General features: G+C 33.8%; 1 protein-coding gene across 3 annotated transcripts in view; it reads right to left on the reverse strand.

Annotated features, from left to right (window-relative positions):
• Positions 1-20,298, reverse strand: part of grm3 (glutamate receptor, metabotropic 3) — a 72,328-nt gene extending 52,030 nt beyond the window's left edge. Inside the window, exons 1-2 of one of the 3 annotated variants that reach the window (XM_088647159.1) lie at positions 20,076-20,298; positions 17,960-18,077 (exon numbers count right to left, since the gene is read on the reverse strand). The gene's annotated coding sequence lies outside the window, so the exon portion shown is untranslated. Of the gene's footprint in view, positions 1-17,959; positions 18,116-20,075 lie in introns of all 3 variants that reach the window. The other 2 variants (XM_088647158.1, XM_088647160.1) reach the window with 2 other exon arrangements.
• Between the last annotated feature and the right edge of the window lie 915 nt (positions 20,299-21,213).

Genomic DNA, 21,213 nt, shown 5'->3' on the forward strand with positions numbered 1-21,213 from the left:
TCATGGAATAATGTCACATGTATGAAAGCTAGTGTACCAGCTTCTTTGGAAAATAAAATGAAATGACTAAATAACCTTGGGGGTCAGTGGAATACAGGGGCTACATTCATTAATAAAGGTATGGGAAGCACAAACTACTTGGAAGGAATATATAAAGAGGAACACTTGCTGCAGTAGAAAATCACATTTTTTACAGCGAGGAAGTTCCGTCCTTGTCACTGTTCTTTAAAAGTCCACAAACCATAAAAATGAAAAAAAAAGACGTGAAAAAGTCTTAAAAATACATTCGAAACAAAGCTGACTTCAATTACATGAATGTGTAAAACACAATTGACGAGTATGGTCACCTTTAGTACATTAGTTGAGTATCTTGAATATCAAATATGCTGATATTTGGGACCTACAGGCAAACATTTCAAGTTGAACATTAAGTCAGTTCCACAGCAGTACAAACAGCATGACTATAAGCCACTTTCTAAACAGCTATAATTGTGTTATTACTGCATGTACAAGTACCTGTACTCCATTTACTGAATGAATTCCACTCTTGTCCTGTATCATCTGGCATTCTTAAAGTTCCCTTAATTCAACTTGTTATGCATTTTCTCACCTTTCTACCTGATCTGCTGTGCGGTTGGGCTACTGGTGCCTGCAATGGCTCACCTAGGAGGTTGGTAGACAAAGTGTGTCACCATCTACATGCAAATTGCTTTAGGATTCTCTAGGATAGAAAGTGTTATAAATGCACACTTTTTATTAAGAAATGCACATCATTAAAATCATTACAAAGTAATCTCTAGATTAGGAAGGAAACAAATGTGTAAAATGCCACAGCATCTGAAAACAAACAACCACGATGTTATAACAGATTGTCACTTAGCAGATCCATGTGTTCAAAGCAAATTATAGAGTCTAAGGTTGATCTGCATGTTAGCAAAGGCTGCTGCAGTCACTTACAATAGAACCTGCATTTTGGAATACACATGCAATAAGCAGAACAAAAGAGGGTTATGTATGGTTCAGGGTAATATACAGTACATGGAATCAAAGGCAGAGTCCTGATATAAAAGGGAGACCTCATGCTAACAAGCCCTTTTCCTTAACCACTGGGACTGCCTGCTTTCCTAGACCACTGTCACATTGACAATGCTTTCTGTTTTGCTGGGCAGCAATGATATTGAGGATCTCAAGGAATAAAATTGTCTTATTACACTTAAAACAATCTGTTTCCAGTTCTTGAAATGTCCTCATTCATTTTATTTTCAACCATTTACAGTATGACCTATAAACATGGACGCCTACACTCTATTCTTTACACCTCAGATGCACATTCTGTGAAGGTGCTAAAATGTTCGAAAGCTTTTGCAGAGTGTATTTTAAAAAAATCCAAAAGGCCAAAAATACCAATGAGTGGAAATTAGATTGCAATTAATTTTTTTCAAATAATTTCTATGTGCTGTATTATGCTCTTTCAGAAAAATTGTTTCTGAAAGTTTTCTAAAAGTGACACTGAGCATTTCACAAAATTAGTTCACAATGCATTATTTTAATTTGAATATGATGCAAATAATAACTACATTATATTTAATGTAAATGTGCCCAGTATGTATATAATTACGTATATAATTATAAATTTCTCGTTTAAGCTTATTTTTTCTGTGTTTTTTTGTAAATAAAATGTTGTTTCATTTGCATTTTGAACCTAATTATCAATCTATAAACTTTTAGAAGCAGAACAATTCAAAGTGTATTTTTACACAAGCTTCACACAGTGAGTAATGGTCTCTAGCTCCTGCTTCTAACTCATCTTGTGTGAGAGGCGAAGGCTGTTTCATTAGTGTACACTGTTTCATTAGTGTATTGCCTGAGGTTTACTTGGAAAGCTCTGATAAAAGGACGATCAACTGCAAAGTCTGTGCATTCTCTTGCTTGTGTGCTAATTTGTCAACAGAGTCAACGGATTACAAGTGTGATTATTTTTACAGTGGTTGCATCCTCAATAAAAGACAAACAGCTAGACACGTTTGCCTCTTTAGAATAAAGAATGAATGGGAGTGAACTCTCTTCTACAAAAAATAACTGCAGTTCTTCCAGAGATATACTGTATTTATCTTATCAATCTTGTGATTTTATTATCTTATTTTGAATTTGCTGTGTCAGTCTTTTTCCTCTCCATATTTTGGCGCAATATTTTTAATGATTTATAACTGTTAATGTGTTCCTCTGCAGCATCACCTTCTCATACTGTCTAAACTATAAGGCATGTTTGATATCACCACACCATCACCTTATACACAAAAAGTTGCTTGTTTTTTTTTTTCAGCATCTAAAGTTTATTTACATGCCAGGTGCACGAAAAAGGAGGGGTGACAAAGGTTTATTTAAAATAGAGCAACAACATTTAACTTTACACATTCCACTGAACTAATACAGTGAAATTTGTATGTGTAATTTACATAAAAAAATATATAACATACAATTACTGTTATTAAATGTTTAGGAAACAAATATTACATCTTATTGCATCACTTGGAGAAAGTACCCTGCCATATTCATTGATGAGACAAGAAGAAGACTGGCTGGCTGTATCAAAGAACATCTTAGAGTTATGAGGATCAAAGATCTTCCCAATAGTTCGCCACTTCATCTTGTCAGGTTATGGCTGCATTGACCTTTCTGTCTGCATCCTTCCACAGGGATTTAAAGACTCCTTCTCTCGAAGCCAAAATAATCCCCCAGTGATCAACTAATTTATTTCTAAATATCTCTGTTTATTTATGAATTTATGCTTCCTTGGAATTCATGTCCTGAATTTTGTATCTGTATGGGCCCCTTTTCTTCCACTATCTTCCAACTATCTACTCTCACCTCGTCTTTTTTTCTCCTTATCCTCATATTTCTGCTTGCACTCACTCCCTGACGCACCTGAAGAAAGCTGAAACTTATTGTCTTTTTTCATTTTACTTTTCAGCTTGGAATGAACCTCTGCTTGTACCATTAAATGTTTTCTCTTTAGTTCATGTCAATTTCTCGAAGCAGCCACATTTTTTTTTAAATAAAAAAGAAAATATTGAAGATTTTTAAGGTATACTGCATATGTTTTTTAGATTTGCATTGGCAGAGAGTACTACTCCTGGGAATACATGTGGCATTCAATCATAACCTACACAAGGCATACCGTTTTCTTATTCTGTGGACATTTTAACCTATACTCCAAAATCAGACATACTGCAAATCTGGGGGTGAAATGTCCGTATTTTGACACGTATTGACACTTTGTGAGGGAACGGGGCAAAAACACACCCAATACTAATACTGAGATGAATGTTTCTAAAAGTCAAAGTGAAAAAAAAGAGCTCATGATACATTTAGACGGATATTTGTAATCAGCATATCTCAAATCTCAAATCATAATTTTAAATATATTCAAGTTCCTAAAACTGTACTATATTCTACATGTATATATTCAGTTTAATGCTAAAGTATTAACATATTCATAATCTTCTAAATATGAACTTCTAGTACTTAAAACTATGTAAGATATAGGAAGAAGTAGAAGTCTATTTCATGAAGAAAAGTGAAAGAAACATTTTGGCTGTGTAGCCATCTCCATGTAAATTATTCTTCAGCGCGGAATTAACCACCACTTATTGCTATGCATTTCACATGCTAACTCACCACTTATACTATGTAAAATAGAGGCCTTTCTCAAACACAATTTACAGAAAATCACATCATTTCAAATGATAACTTGAATATAGCAAGGACACATTTTACATAATCATATCCATTTTATAGTTGATAAAGCTCGACTCGCTAGCAAAATATTTTTATTATTGTGGAACCTACAAGACTGAAGTTAATATGATGACACATTTTTAGGATGTTATAAGATAAATCAGGTATTTCTAAAATGTATGTAAAATAGCCATTGGTGAAACTATGGAAAATTGCAGCCCTTGAACTAAACAGCCCATTTGCACAAGATTATATTGCGAACACCAAACATTTTCTACTTATTTGGGGCTATTTATCCATTAGAAAAGATTTGGATTTCTGTGTGTGTTAGTTCTATGAACATGAGTGTGTACAAATGTGTGGAATAGTCAGGGGCAGTCTTTTCTCCTTACCCCCAGTGTTCCTAGGGGGAACTACTGTAATACCGTGTTAGGGAGTTTACAGTGGGAGTAAATTGTGTTAGGGAGTTTACAGTGGGAGTGGGAGATTGTTGCAGGTGGATCTGCAAAACTAGTACTGAGCTTTTTGCAAAGAGTTTCAAGAAAATAATTCATTTACTTAATTCCTTTCAACTTACTGCATGCAAACACTTACAATACTAAAATATATACAATGCTAAAATAAATCATTTCAAATTTGTTTTATAAACTGTCATAAGTAATGTTATTATTCATAAAACCTATTAGAAAATAGTCCCATACTATGCTAAGAATCAAAGGAAACCTCTCTTAAATTATCAGATTTACAAAATTAAGGAACAAAACACATCTTTTTTGTTGTGGGTGCACTGCAACATTAATCATTCTGAGCAGAGCTCTATAGAAACCAGGCTGTCCTGGCCACACCATTGAAACTGCTCCTCTCCATTTAACATGGAGAGATGTTGTGACTTGTGGTCTTCCAGATTGTCTATCATGGTCAGATTGTGTTACGATGTTTGTCTGGGCTCAAAATTGCTGGTGTTGAACACCCCAGACTTAGTCTTAACTCATGCCAATTGCATGAAGACACTGTACTCTTAATAAATAGGGCATATTGTTTCCTTTTGTCTTTCTTAAATGTAAACAAATTTAACATTCAACAGGTTAGATCAGTTCATCACCCATGCCTAATGAATTATGTTACTAATGAGGTGATTTAGTCACTGGAGTTTATTGCAATGATAAATGATCAATTAATCAATGCAGTTTTAGTAGGAATTTGATCCTGTATAGAGAACTATTTTCTAACTTGGCAGAAAAACTGCTGCTTTTTTCAGCACAGCTCAGCTACGTTTTGAGCTATTTCTAGGCAATGGTACAGACTAACTTATATTCATTCTTCTCTTTATTAGTACCTGATAATACAGGCGACAACTCCTGTTTCCAACACGCACCTCAGGCCACATCATTCTAACGGGAGTTACATTTTTATAATAAGGCTTCAGGTACAAAAGTAATCTACCATGACATTAACAATTAAGAACTTCCAGGGCCAGTCGGCATCTAATTTAATTCACGTTCTTTATCTTAACATATGCCAACATTCTGAATAAGATTCATTGCCTCTTCTGTGCAAGATGATAAGGGACATGTTTTTTTATGGAAGACTAAACCTCATTAAGCTGTGTTGACTGTTTTGATTAGAGCATCATTTTCTATTTTTGTTTCATAGCTATGTACATTCTTCATGCATGCCACAGAAATCCAACTTTGTTGGAAATATTGTAAAAATATTTAAAATGTGACTTAATTACTTTGTAATGTTAAATATAACCATATTTTAAAATAAATAATGTAAGGACATTTTCTTAAAATGTATAAATAAATGTAAATAAACACCTGCCCAACACAGTAAAGCAGCCATATCACTCTGCAACTTACAACAGGCAACCCACTGAAGCTAAGCAGGTGTGAGCCTGGTCAATACCTGGATGGGAGACCTCCTGGGGAAAACTAAGGTTGCTGCTCGAAGAGGTGTTAGTGGGGCCAGCAGGGGGAAATATTTCCAACACGGCGCACTCTGCGGTCCATGTGGGTCCTAATGCCCCAGTATAGTGACGGGGACACTATACTGTAAATAAGCGCCGTCCTTCGGATGAGATGTAAAACCGAGGTCCTGACTCTCTGTGGTCATTAAAAATCCCAGGGTGTTTCTCATAAAGAGTAGGGGTGTAACCCCGACGTCGTGGCCAAATTTCCCATTGTCCCTTACCAATCATGGCCTCCTAATAATCCCCATCTATGAATTGGCTTCATTACTCTGCTCTCCTCCCCACTAATAGCTGATGCGTGGTAGCAAAAGCGACAAAGGAATACACAGTACTTAAATATAACTGTTTATACACTGCAAGTGTCATTGGGCCAAATAATATATTTTGCTCAGACAGAAAGATTCAAGAGCAAAACATGGGTTTAGATGCAATGTGTAACATCTAGATGCACCTGTCTTTGTTGTGAGATGCACTGCATGTGGTTACATACAAATCACTACTCAGACAAAAACTTGTTTTTAAAAATGGGGTGTGAAATGTTTTTCTCACACTTAAAAGACAAGAGGCAACATGAAAAATGGTTAGGTTTTAAGCACGTAGTTAACTACAACAACAGCACTGAGGGTTCACACTGTTCCAGGAAAAAATATTATAGCAGTCAATATGTTTCCAGGTCTGAAATGACCAAGCAGCTTCCCTCATGTTACTGTACAGAACCTAGAAACCATTTCATCGTCAAATCATTTGTTTTACATTGGTTTCATCCTCGTGTAGGTGGAATACAGGAGGAAAGCTGCCCATGAGCAAGAGAATGGCAGTATCTGTGTAGGTTGTGATAAGCAGCAGACTTTTAAAATATCATACCTTCTGATTTCTGCAAAAGTATTATATTTGGACACATGTCTGGTGCTTACATACATTACAAGACATTCTACCATCTTAGCTGTAATAACCCCAAAAGTTTAAATGAAAAGTGGTTGTAGTACAATCTGTTTCTACCATACAAGCATGATCCTTTACCGATACTTGCCTTTTAAGGCTTCAAAGGACACACAGATCTCTATGGACCACTGAACCCATGGAGAGTGCCTAAGAATGAAAAGCTCTGGATATGAAGTCATTATACATACAATTCTGAAGACTCATCTACTCATAGTACAACTAGGACTCAGTCAAATGAGAGAGAGGCTGTCTAAATTGCATCCTTCATTTAGAAAGTAATTATGTAGAGAATATGATGATAGAGTACTAATTCCTGTTTCTTTTCATTTATCTTCCAGTACAAATTGTTATTGTTCCATATTTATTTGGCTAACACTTTCATTTAAAACTACATATACTGTATACTTCTGGGTATGTTTTTTAATTAAAAAAAAATCCTCAAGTTAAAATTTTACTGAAACATTTTGGATGAAAATGCTTGCTGAGGCGGTACAACCACAACACCTCACATGATATTTGAACTCACAACATTTCAGTATTGAGTCTAGAAACTCGAGTTATTATGCTTTTGCCCTTACAGTAAGGTAATATAATATATTAAGGTACTATTACAGCAAATACACAATCCAGGATTTCATTAAATCCCTAAAATATTTAAGAAGGCATTTCACATATTTACTGAAAAAAATAGGGATTTATATATAGAGTACATACTGTACATCCTATATCCACCCATTTATTTTCTAACCTCTTTATCCTATACAGGAATGTGGGGGAGTTGGAGCTTATTACAGCAAGCAATGGGCATGAGACAGGATATACTGTATCTTGGATAGGATGCCGGTCCATCGCAGGGCACATATAGACACACAAACAGTCACACCAGGGCCTATCAACTTACTGAACCCAGGGCAGCAGTGCTAACCACTCTACTACTGTGACATCCTTCAAATATATCCTATATGATTTTCCTTAATGTGGTATATTTTCTGTTCAAACTTGAGCAATGAATTTCTTGGATAAAACCATCTTTTGTCACTACCATAAAAACAATATACAGTTTTAACATACCTATATTAGAAACACTGTAATATTTCTTAGTAAAGACATTAAACCCTTATTTTATCACACACTAGTAAAAATATATATTTATTTTTTATGCATCTATTAAAACATTAAAAAAATACATTAAACATTATTTATAGTAGTAAAAATATATATTTAATATTTGTTTTTAATGTAAAAGCATGTAGGCTAGTAACATTTTCAACACAATTATTATTGGACCTCAACCAACTTTCAGTTGTGAGTGAAAGAGACTTAAGTGTCACATACCTTTGACTTCTAAGTATTTGCTTCAATAATAGTTCACTTCCTCAACTGAATATTTCTGTCAATTTACAAAACTCTATTCCATACTATAGGCTCTGCTTGGACTGCTTGGACTTTACTAGACATTATGTTAATGGTACCTTCTTTCATGATTAGAACATGAGACGTAAGTCAATTGTACTATGGTGGAATGCATTTTTAGTTGAATATTACAATACATTTCCCAGAGATTAATGTAAAAATCACTAAATACTGTAATAATTTTATTTCATTGGTATGCTGCTGCACCATTAAGAACATTCTCTTGTGATCCAGTATTCTGCTTAGTATGGTACTGAATTGCTTAGTCTATAGTGAGAGTTTTACTAATTTAATACTGTACTTTAATGTCCTTAGACGACAGGAGCTGTTACTTCATGTCTGTTGCAATTGAGAAAAAAATTAGTACAATGCTGGGGACTAATTTCAGCAGCCTACTTTATTGCAATTTGTATTTACCTACTGTACTGGTTTAGTTCACAGCTGAGTACTAATCAGCTAATTAACACAGCTAGATCTACTGTATGAGACAATTAATGCAAACTCCACATTCTGACAGGTGAGACAAATACATTATGGCTAAAATGATGGAAATCTCTTTAATTTGCACTGTAAATCTGACCTGTTTTTTCAATTCCCATGCTTCTTAAAACATTTTATGTTTTTAAACCAATGTTTTATGCATGATAATTACAAAATTATTTAAAAAAAATAACATTTCAATTAATAGTTGAATAACGTACAAATTAAATCATATAATGAACTGGAAGGCCAGAGATGTTTTATAACAATTATGGATTGAATTTCTAGAAAACACTATTGTAATGTGAGAAATGATCCCAATTACCAAATATCCAAATAAAAAAAAAACGAGAATGCACTCAAAATTATATTTCCGTCACCAACTAATTGTGATGAAAAAGTGACCCTTAAAGAATAATCTCACTAAAGAATATTTTATTATTCAAAACACACATGGCTTTGATTTTCAACTCTATACCAATCTTCCTTTGGGATATCAAATATTAATCTTTGTTACTAAATAGCTAATAAGGATTAAAATTATTAATTCTCATAAGTAACAAATCCTAAAATAAAACTAATTTAATAAAACTCACTGTGATAGTTTTTTAGCATTCAGAGAAATTAATCAGTTTTACAATAAAAATATTTACTTTTTAAATGTTTTAAGTGAAAAAAGGATTAATTCCTTGCTTTTATACTTAACTTATTCATTTTACTATATAAACTGTTCATTTTGAAAATAAGTGTAAAATGATAAAATATATAAAATTGTCATCTATAATAATCCCAACATTCGGTATTTCATTTATTCATTCAAGGTATAACACCATTTTTCATACGCAGGTGTGAACATTATTATTATTATTCAGGTGATTTGCAATAAAAAGTATAGAGTGAAATTATTCCATGATTGCTTGAAAGTTAAAATGAAGAAAGTGATTATTTTACTGGAATATAAAACTGAAGGTGGATATCTGATATTGTAGGCCATCAAGATTATTGTTTTCTGTGGGAAATTATTATTGTATATTTCAATACAAGAAAACTAAGATTTTGAAAAATATGATACAATGCAGTTCGTCTGAAATGCTGTGCCAGCACTTCCAAAACATAAAAAAATATGTTTTCTCCAGTACCTTCTGTACTTGTAATCTAGACACAGTCCTGCTGAGGGAGCAGTCAACCAATGTTTGAGAACTGCACAAGCTGATAACTCTCTACATTGGAGATGCTGAAAATGTGCTTCTCCAATTGCCAGATGCAATTGCACCACTGAACCATATCTATCAGCAATTCAAGCAGCCTTTTTAAAAAAAGGCTTCCCAAAAGAAGATAAAAGACAAAATATGGACTATTTATTTTAAATCCTCCTGGGAACACTCACTCAGTCCAAACGAATTCTCCAGTGTATATGTTTTTTTTTTAATTTAGACACTAAAAGAGACACTTGTCTCTTTAATTTGTATTTTGATTTCCAGATGTTGCTTCAAATGTGTTTTCTTATTAAGCAGTTCTCCTTTTTTTTGCATTTCAGCAGTCCCCTTTCCAACCTCATTTAAAAACCTGGAGATGGAAAAAAATAATATCATGCTTTGGAAGAGATTCCCAATTAATGCATGTTTACTTTCACCTTAATCAGAACAAATCTGAAAACTACTGAATTGATTATTACCTGTATTGCCTTACGTATAAAGAGTATGCATTGAGACAATGAGTTGTAGAAACGTCAGATTAGTAATTATTATGCCACGCACAATCGGTGGCCTTATATTTCACCATTTACTATATAACAGGTTGAGTGAGAGAGTCATTGCAAGTGCTGCTGGCCTGTCAAACAAATGTGTGCATAACATTGTCACGCAATTTAATGGCAGTAGCATTACAGCTGCCATGAATCACCCAGGATACCTGTCAAGGATTACACCATGCAGACACTGATAAGACAAGCCCAAAAAGACCCTCTTTAGAGCTTGTCAAATGTTGCAGATGCAGCAAGCAGAAGCAAAGATAAAATTTATTGGATCCTACACATGCGTGGCTACTAAAGGCATGTAGGTAGAAGAATGGATTTGTTGACTACAGCACATTTCAAAGGCTGCTACAATGAGTCAGTATCCTGTGGAGTCCTGGTGGACTGCAGTCTTCATTGATAGATCCTGATTTCAGCCTTTCATCTCAAGCAGGCATGTATGGGTTTGAAGAAAGATAGGCAATGAATTCCACCCCTCCTGTTTGCAGAGAACAGAGAAACATGGAGCTGCCGGTGTCACAGTGTAGGCTGCTATCAGACACAGCGGAAAAACAGATCTGGTTTTCATTTGTGGTTACTTAAATGACATTGGTTGCATCACAGTTTCACAAAGCAACCTCCTACCACTGTTCTGTTGAGGTGTATAACAGGCTCTTCAGTTTACCACACAGTGAAAATTGCAACATCAACATGGAAGTGGACCAAGGTATTAAACCTACAATAGGTTACACAGAACCCTGATTTGAACCCCACAGAACACAAATGGGAGATTCTAGAGAGGTCCGTCAATGGCAATAAGATGGTTTCTTTCAAGAAACACATGGACGACATACTCTATTCAGATCATCCAACCACCCGTTTTCTAACTTCCTTATCAAATACAAGGTCATGAGGGACCCAGAGCCCATCCTGGCGAGCAAAGGGCACAAGGCAGGATACACCCTGAACGTGATGCCAGTCCACTGCAATGCACACCCAGACACAAATGTGCATCCACTCACACTAGGGTCATTGTTTTCCAGAAGAGAAGGGGAGAATAATACAAACCCCAAATATACAAACATACAAATAACACACCAGGAGTTGAACCCAGGGCCCCAGTGTTGCACCATACTCAGATCAATTAGATATTAAATACCAAATGAGCCGGATGTCCACTACCCTCATATATTTCAGAACATGGAACAAGGTGTTAGAACCTAATTAATATCTTACTGAAATGTTATTAAGAATCATCCAATGCGTATATTATTAAAGCTACAATTAAATACAGATGTAAAGACTGCAAATCTGTTTCTGTTTTCACTAAGATAAAAAAATGTACTGCTAGGGTTGCATTCTACATTGTATTCTGCAAGAAAAGTGTGAAACATTCTTTTGGTTGATAATGTATTGTTTACAAAAAAATCTATAATAAAAATAACAACACAGTATGTAAAACTAGGTAGTACACTACATGCTGTATGGTGATGGAAGTAATATCAGTCTAGTAGTATTTATAATTAGTATTTATGACAATGGATGATAGTTTAATAAATTCTTGGTGCAATTTGTTAAATCTTGACAAAGAAGTGCATGTTTTTTTCAGTACAATTTAATTTGACACGTGTCTTTTGATGATTTGGTTGAGACTTTAAAAAAATATTTTTTTCTACAGCACACATCTCAGTTTTGTACAGGCCATTGCCACTCTGAATGGCATGAAGGAACTCAGGACAAACAACATGTCTTCTGCGAATGCGCATCAAGACCGTTTTCTACATCCCTTAATGGATGCAGCAGAGGTTCCGTGCTATTAAAAGGATACACATGGTTCAGATTTATATCGCCATGTTCTCACTGTGTCTGGTCAACTTTCTTTTTCTAATTACAGCAAAGAAAGAACAGAGTATACATACATTAGTGCATGCAGTATATGTAAATATGCGAGTGAAATAGAAGAAGAAATATTTTGTTCTTCAAATTAACTGCGACTGACAGTGACTGTAAGAACATCAGATCAGCAAGTTCTCTGATAGGCTCCTGAATTTTTTATGTGTGGTGTTAAAATCATCTTCATTATAATTGTTTAATATCAAATTGGGATATGAATGTTGCATGCCATATAATTTTGAGGGACAACTGAACTGAATAAAGAGGAAATGTGTTACAAAACATTACTGCAAAGCTACTTTAAAATCGAGCGTTGGAAGTACATTATTACAAAGGCATCTATAAATATTAGACCTAACAGTTTTGGGTATGCTGGATGTTGATTGAGATAAAATTACAGGATTAAGTTAATGGGTTACAGAATTAAATTCATTAAAGCTAAACAATTTTTCAGCCAATATATCCAGTATGTTTATATACACATTCTTTAAGAAACATTGCAAACCCTTTTCAGAATTTTCAGAAACTTTGATTTCAGAATCACAAAATTGCATAATGCTGTTTATATAATCTTAAAATGTTCAGGTGATATTTTATTGTCTTTTATTTTCTGCCATTGATAATCTGAATGAATCAGAACTGTCCTCCAAAATGTTTTTGCTCTTAGTGTTATTTGTAATAGTGTGCATCCTATTTTCCACATGAGAAGAAGGAAGGATGAAAAGCTAGGCTAGATCAGAAGTCCCAGGACAAATTCAAGATTCTGAAGTTAAAAACGGAGAAGCATGAAGAGACCATTTAGATATTTATAGACCACTTCTATGACTTTAAAGGCCACTCATCTGTAAATAGGATGCCAGTGCATAGAAGAACACAAATGCTCTTATTTTGTATTTTAGAATTATCACTATGATTGCTGCAGCTTCATGTTTCATAGAGAGCATTTAAGCGGTAGACTTTAATTTCATCTGTCAAATATAAAATTTTGAGGCTCATTTTCAAACTTAATTAAAAGGGCAGTTAACTGGGCATCATCTACAGTATATAAAAAATCAAAGATACACCTGTTAACAGCTGTGAAATTGTAATTGCACTGCAGTTTAAGCAGAAGAATAATAAGAACTTATTTTTGTACTAAAAATGCTTCCTGATACAAAATGTACTAAAAACACTTCCTGATAATCCTATATAAACCTACAGAAGAAATGTATGATTTAATGATATGACAGTTAAAAGGTGTTCCCAATTAGAGTTTGTAAGCAAAACACTAAATACTCTCAGGGGTGCTGTCTGGGTACTCTCAAAGATGCTAAACAGGAAAACTGATTACCTTGGCACCTCTTAACTGGATAATAGCGGTAAAAGAGAAATGAAGCAAGTTACCAAGTGAGCATTACATTAATGCTGTTAAGACTGCAGCTGCTTTCTAAATAAGTAATAAAACATTCACTGCTTTCAAAACACAAATAAGCACCAAACAAATGATATCCCCCCCACACACAGACACATTTTGATTTCTATACTGATCAATTGTATTTCTAGCCATCCCTTATTAAAATGACATTTATTTCTGTTTAGGGCTTAAGAAACCCAGTTCTTGTCCAAGAACCTTAGAGTCAAGGTGATTTTACACCCTAGATAGATGGCATGCCAGTCATCAAATTTGTTCAAGCTTTTTTAATGCTACATAAGGTTTTATCCCACAGTAAAGAGATAATAGGAATATACAGTATTGCTCACTTCACAGTGGGATATGTGCAATAAGTACCTCATGGTATTGAGGTTTTTCAGTGTATTTTGTTTGTTACAAATAATTCTTCAAGTCAACAAAACTGCTCACAAAGCTGCCTACTGTCCTCTTTTTGCCTAAATGCTCAACTGAATCAAAGAAAAATCAATTGATAAATTCATATTAGCAAGACCAAAAGGAAAAGAAATATGTTTACCTGTTTACACATACATACTGTACTGTACATACACACTAAGGTAAATGTGTGTTTCCCATGGTGCCAAATGTCATTATTGAAATGATCCATATCAAAAGTATGGAAGCACTATGAAAAGGGAGGTTGGGGAAGAACATTGTTACTTTTTCTTTACTTCTATTTCTCTATTCAAACCTATATATGAATACTTGATATCAGTACCTACAGTATAAAAGGAAGCCAGATTTGTCCGCAGCCTTTGTCACCCTTATGAAACATCCTCATCAATGTCTCTAATATATTTTTGAAGAGGGGACAGCTGTTCAAGGTTTAAAGATCTTAGATAATCTAGGGATTATTATTATATACTGTATAGGAACAAATAATAGGTTTATTCCATACTGAAAAAAAGAAGAAAAAAAAACACAATGTTTCGGCCGTGAAGCCTTCTTCAGGTGTGAGGTTCCTTCTCTTCTTCCCTCACACCTGAAGAAGGCTCCACGGCCGAAACGTTGTGTTTTCTTTCTTCTTTTTTTCAGCATGGAATAAACCTATTACTTGTTCCTTTGCAGCATACGCATGCTGACGCAGCTACCCACCTGAATTATTATATATAGACAACAATGTGAGCTCACAACACACAAAATATGTGCTCTGTATATTTTCAGCACTGTGCAGGTACTGACACTTGGGAATTACCAGAAAAGCAATCCACGCTGTGCCCTGCAAGAATGCACTCAGTACTAATACTCTGCACAGCAGTCATTAACTGCTTGATAATTTATTAAGTGCCTCAACTTCCAGCTTTGTACGCTTGTTTGTGTACTGCCTATTAAATGTTTAGTCAGAAAATAAGGATTAAAACATTATAATAGCCATGTTTAAAGGTAAACAATATGTATATTGCATCTACTTATGCCTTCATGCTTTCATTTCTAATTCAGACGTAATGCAATTATATGACGAATATGAACAGATCTGAAATGTTTAACATCAATTTACTTACAATTAACAATTTATTTTGTATGCCTTTACAATATAGTATTTTGGATGTGGACATAGTACTGAAAAAGGATTCTGATAGAAAACTCTTCTATCTCATATTTTGTTCTTGAGGTTCAGGATCATTTAATAAATAAAAAAAACATTTGTTGACACAGCAAACACACCTTATCACCTTATCAACATCACAAAAGCAATACAAAATAGAATTACTATTACTAATATTAAAAAGAAGATGTAATGTTCATACTGTATGTATCCAATAAAACAGCTACTGTACATTACACTGTAATACCACATATGAAACACTATGATGTTTTATATTTTACATTTAAATAATAATATTATAAGAACTATGTAATTTCTAATTTTCTTTAAAGATATCTTGAGATCAATTACATTGTCTTCCCATAATCAGAGCTAATAATCAGTATTAATAATGCACGTTTCCAGTGTATCTCTCCACACTCATTTGCTTCAAGGCAGAATGAGAACTAAGATTAAAATTCTTCTGAGTGCCATGTTCTGTTTGGTTTATCCTTGTAGAGTTGAATGACTTTGAATCAACACTAAGACTTGCTGAAGGTTTTCAATTCAAATATTCAAATTCCTAAAAGGTTACACCAAAGGGATTACTTCATGTTCAGCATTGAAACAACACAGATGTACAAGTGGAAATTAAGTGGAGACGTATTTAAGACAACAAATGCAAGATACTTCAAGATAGAATCACGGATATATAAAAGACACTGCCCTGCCAAGTCGTTGATGCTGATACTCTTTAAACCTTTAATATTTATCTTCATTAAGGCTCATAAAAACTTCATGTACAGTACTGTATGATAGTCCTGGGAGATATTTTTTACTATCATTTCTAGCTAGTATCTTTGTACTTGTAGTAAAGTACATAGTACCATACAATTTCATGAGCGTTCCTACTCTGATGTACTGTAATGTAGCCCGAAGTATCAAACAATTTGTTTAGAATTACATTTTGAAATTATGCTAAGATCAAGGATGTAAAACATTAATACTGATCACCCATCACAGAGAGTAAATCTGGAAGGTGTAACCCCATCCCCCTTGTGAGAATTAGGTTAAGATGAGACTAAAAAGATTTTGGAATTAATTTGTTTCCATTAACCAAACAAGACAAGATTTGAACGTACGTCATATAAAGGTAAAGATTGATGATGTTTATAAAGTATATAGAAGACAATGGCTTTCAGAAGAAATGATTACATATGGAAAAAAGTTAAAACCATAATAAAAAAAGACGTTATTGAACAATATTTAAGTACGTTTATACTGTACTGTATCTGTGAAATATTGTGTCCTACATACAAGTTTTGAAGGATTTCTAAGATTATGTCAAAGTGAATACTATTTCTGAAACTCCTGACAGGTACTTTCTTATTGTTGATTCATGAAAAATCAGAAGCAAAGTAAAGACATTCTGCAGATGTTGCCCAATACCAAAGAGCTTGATGTAGTTTTTAAGAATTATTTTCCTACTGACAGTTCTTTAAAACTTTTAATTTAGGGACACAATATTTTGAAAATCAAACAATGTTTAAAAAGAACACCTTGAAACAAAAAATACCTTTTATCATCTTATTTTTTAAAGGTAATTTTACCCTACTAACAAAACGGACAAAAAAATGACATTTTAATTTGAGCTCTTCTCTTATCGTCTGTTACTGATGTAATGGAATTAGTTGTTAAGTGGACTAGGTGCTACAGTACCTGTTACTGATAATGTGTCTTTTAACATTATGAGTCATTAAAATTATTATGAGAATTCAGTTCGAACTGAAAGATATAAAAAAAGGTACAAAAAATAAAGGTATTATCTTAAAAAGAAAAATCTCAAAGAAATGAATAAAACTTATTCCACTGAACTAGAACTGATTCTAATGCACTTCTTTCCAGCATGTAGTCCTCTGAGTAAAGTACAGATCTGTAAGTGCAACGGCAACATCTTTGTCAGTGTTTCTTACCAAGGTCCATTAAATACAACATTCTCTGCATGAATAAAACAGATTACACCAGTGATCATCAAAAATGACAAATTCTACCTATACTGTATTTTGAAAGCTTGATTTGAATCATTTTCACTTAATCATCTTAATTTTAGCATCCATTCTATTTCCAAGTCCGATTTGCATGATAAATGTTCAAGGGAATTCTATCCCTTAAATCAATAGATGATCTCTTAAATATACATAACACACTGTGTATTTAGATGCAGTGTTACTAAATATTGCTGTCAGCACATAAGAAATTATGAATTCATAACTACATGACTAAAAAGGCCAAGAGTATACTTGATCAAAACCCATCTGAATAGACAGTCATGCACCTGAACCTTAGATTGAACTTACTAACCTCCATTTGCAAATATAATTTAGCAACAGCTTTGATAAATTATACAGGGGATGTGTTTGGCTTCCAGAATGAGGACTTTGGGTGGAGAAGTGTTTGTTAATGTAATTGGATTTCATTTATTGTATTACACGTGCATGCCTCAAAACCATCAAATCATGGGTGTGTGTTTCCATTTAAACATCTGTTTGAATACTGAATAAAGTTAATTATGCATCATTAAGTGCTTTCTGCTAGGGAGTAATACAGGTAGGTACTAAAAGATATTTTAGATTATACATATTTTTAGGAAATAAACTGCTTATTTATTAGTTTGAAGTACTGTACAGTATGTATTGGTTGGTTTATTTGTAAAAAAGAATTACCGTTCTTACAACTTATTATCTTTGTATTCAATTGCAGACAATAAAGATTCCTGTGAAATACTACTTTTTCATTTTTTGTTCTGTTCTTAGACAGATTTACCATTACGCTTACCTGGTTCTCAAGTGCTTGCCTTTGTTTGTTTCTTCTATTCCTATTTCTTTGTTCTTCAAGTCAAAGGTCTGATCAATCCAAAAACAGTAAAAATTCCAATTCTTTGTTGTTGTCTTCCCTAGGATGTAGAAAATCACAGTGTAGAAAATCACCATCCTGTAATACGATACAGCAATTACTGCATAGTACTGCACTTACAGTATACTGTATGTACTGTATACTGTGACATATTAGCCCAATTCAGATTTATAATTTGAAAGTGATATCTTACTGATATATATACTGTATAATGAAGAATAATCATACATTCTAGAATCCGTACCTGGTCTAGAATCAGGTACACCATGATCTACATGGTAATTAGAATTACAGCTGGACACCTGGAGGCAATCACTTTGTTGTCAGAAAAAAAATAAGGCGTTTATTGAACATGCTGAATGGACACAAAATAAGAATGACACCCTACCAATTGTCTCTGCGGTGATACCGTAACAATGCTTACTTTTCATACGTTAATCGCAATATTTGGCTACAATTCAATAGAAAGTACTGTACCTATGAATATTTAAAACGTAGCCTTCTAGTTCTTTTGTGAAAACACATTTTCCCTACGTACATAAATAATCCATTCAAACTGTTTATGGACACACCGCAAAAAACATTCTCATTTTTCATAATTTGTTTATAATAAGCAGAATGAAAATAAACAGAACCAATAAAAACTGTGAAAGTACAATGCCTTATTCTTCGCAATTGTAACATTTAATTGAACTCCTGGCTAACAAATAGAACCTTGTGAATAAAGTTTTAAATTTGCTCGTTGATTTATAATGAGCAAACTTTTAAGCACAGACGCGGAAACACCTAATTTAGAAGACAATTAATTGGAAACTCTGATTCGTTTTATGTACTGTGTCCTACGCTGAAAAATTGTGTTCAGTTGTTTTTGTTAATAAACTACATTCTAAATATAGAATAAAAACACTGAAATACTTGGGCTTGTTTCATTGCAATCGGCTAGGTAAAAAAAAATACGTTTTTTTCTTAGTCTTTTAACATTTTAGCTTTAAATCATACATGAAATTTACATAAATATACATTGACAGAATTGCTTTGTCGAAAGTACTTCCCCTGTAATAAGTATGCTATATGAAATGAGTATATGTATATCATTTTAATGTTAACATTAAAGATTTTCAGGACGTTAATTAATTTGGGAAGCTCAAGTTATTGTTATCCCACGACTAAGATTCAGGTTGTCCAAAGTGCAATAGTCATAGGTCATAGACCTCTAAGGAACTGAATGACAAGTGAATAAAGCTTTGGTGGTCTCAGCGTGGGAAGAAGATTGTAAAACATCCCAGGAAACACCGAAACAACAAACGCATTATGGTAGTCAAGAGAAAAGACTTATACGCACTTTGCCATCGCATTATAATCAAGTAATTCACGTTTTGTAATGTTTGAATAAAAAATGAGTAGCTTATATGTGATTGGCAGTAGAAATACTTTAAGAATCACAATACACAACCTTATTCCTGCGAAACCATCCCTGTCTCTTAAAGATTATATAACATGCGAGATAAGTTCCCACCTTTACGAACGATAACGGTATTGCCAGTTTCGTTGTTTTGGGAGAAATAAAGAATAACTGTACATTTTAACAGTTCGGTCTGTCAGGGTTTTCTTATCATGTAACTGTAAACGTGTTTCATTCCCTTCTTCGTTGTTTAGCCCTGGGGAAATAATGTACAGTACATCGTACAATTCTCTGTTCATCTTTTTTCTTCTGCTTCTACCACTTTCTTCAAGAATTGGCATTCATTCATCTAAACTTTTCATTCGGCACTTGCATCAGTTGAGCGAGGTTAACGCAGCCTTTTATTTATTCCACGTGCTTTTATAAAGATTCTTAATTAGTTTAGAAATAACTATTCCACGTTAGGATGATTCGATGCAAATACCAAACTTGGTTCACATTCTCTCATCTTCTAAGCCTGCGCACATAACATTTTCTTATCTGCACAACTCCTCTGTATTCTAACCCTTCATTTTTCTCATGCAATACAGTTTCTTCTTTTAACATAGTTCAGTTTCATTATTTGTCGTAACTTGCCTTTGCTTCTTCTTTTTATCCACAAGCCTGATTTGTTCCTCCTGTCAATTCTTTTATTCTGGGTACTGGGTACCACCGATTTGCTTAGTTAGGCAGTCCCTTCCAGATCCTTTTCGAGTGGCAGCGTATTTAAGTCAGAGCTCTGCTAGCCTTCGCGAAAGCTTTCGTGGAGGGAGTGGAAGGAGAAAAACACCCAGATCTGAATAGGCTACTGCTCCTTTCCAAAGGATGCTTCTGTCTCCTAGCAACAGCAATCAATCTTGCTGGATATCTATTTTTTCATTGGATAAGGAGAAAACTTGCTCTTTCTCCTCCCATAATCAAATAGGGGGCAAATACGTTTCACAGAAGTCTGCCAGAGCTTACTATTAACAAGTAAAGCAAAGACGCTTCTCATTCGCTCCAGTTGAAGTGGATGCTGAAGAAAAACAAATATTCAGAGCCACTCACGTACACAAGATTTCAAAGCTGTTTGACTTAAATTATTAAGCATTGCAAAGACATAAAGTAAGCCATCAAAACTTTTATTTAAACTGAAATTGTAAATATTACACTCGTGTTAATGAAAATAAATACCATGAATACAAATTGAGATGGATGCTCTCTAGAGTATTACTTATTTTTAGCTATTAAAGATATGCATAGTTTACTGATGTCTCTTCTAACATATACATTGAATGAATATATTTATTATTTACAATATTTCTGTCACAGTTCCTTAAATTTTTAAATGTCCAAACTGAATGTTTTGCACAAGGATGCATTTGAAATTCTAACTCTTATATTTTAGCTTTTTATTGAAACTCTGAGTTCACGCAATCACAATACAGTCCTGTAAACCTAACCTAAGTCATCTTTACTAGTAAATGTATTAAAAGATAATTTATAATATCTATTTAGTCTAATGTCAGTAGCATTGTCACTTTAAACTATTGCAAATAGCAGGTTTCTGCCTTGTTGTCCCAATTTGATTCTGAATTATCTGGTAATATATAGTTAGAAAAATTAAATGAACCTAGATTGATGTGGTCATGTGCATTATTAAAACACAAACCTTTAGAAGCTTGCCTAAATATTGTATCAGCTGTTCTCTGACTATATACATCACCTAGCCAAACAGGAGAAAAAAATGATTTTC

Source organism: Lepisosteus platostomus, chromosome 9 (genome assembly GCF_059453375.1).
Source record: "Lepisosteus platostomus isolate fLepPlt1 chromosome 9, fLepPlt1.hap1, whole genome shotgun sequence".
NCBI classification, from domain to species: Eukaryota; Metazoa; Chordata; class Actinopteri; order Semionotiformes; family Lepisosteidae; genus Lepisosteus; species Lepisosteus platostomus.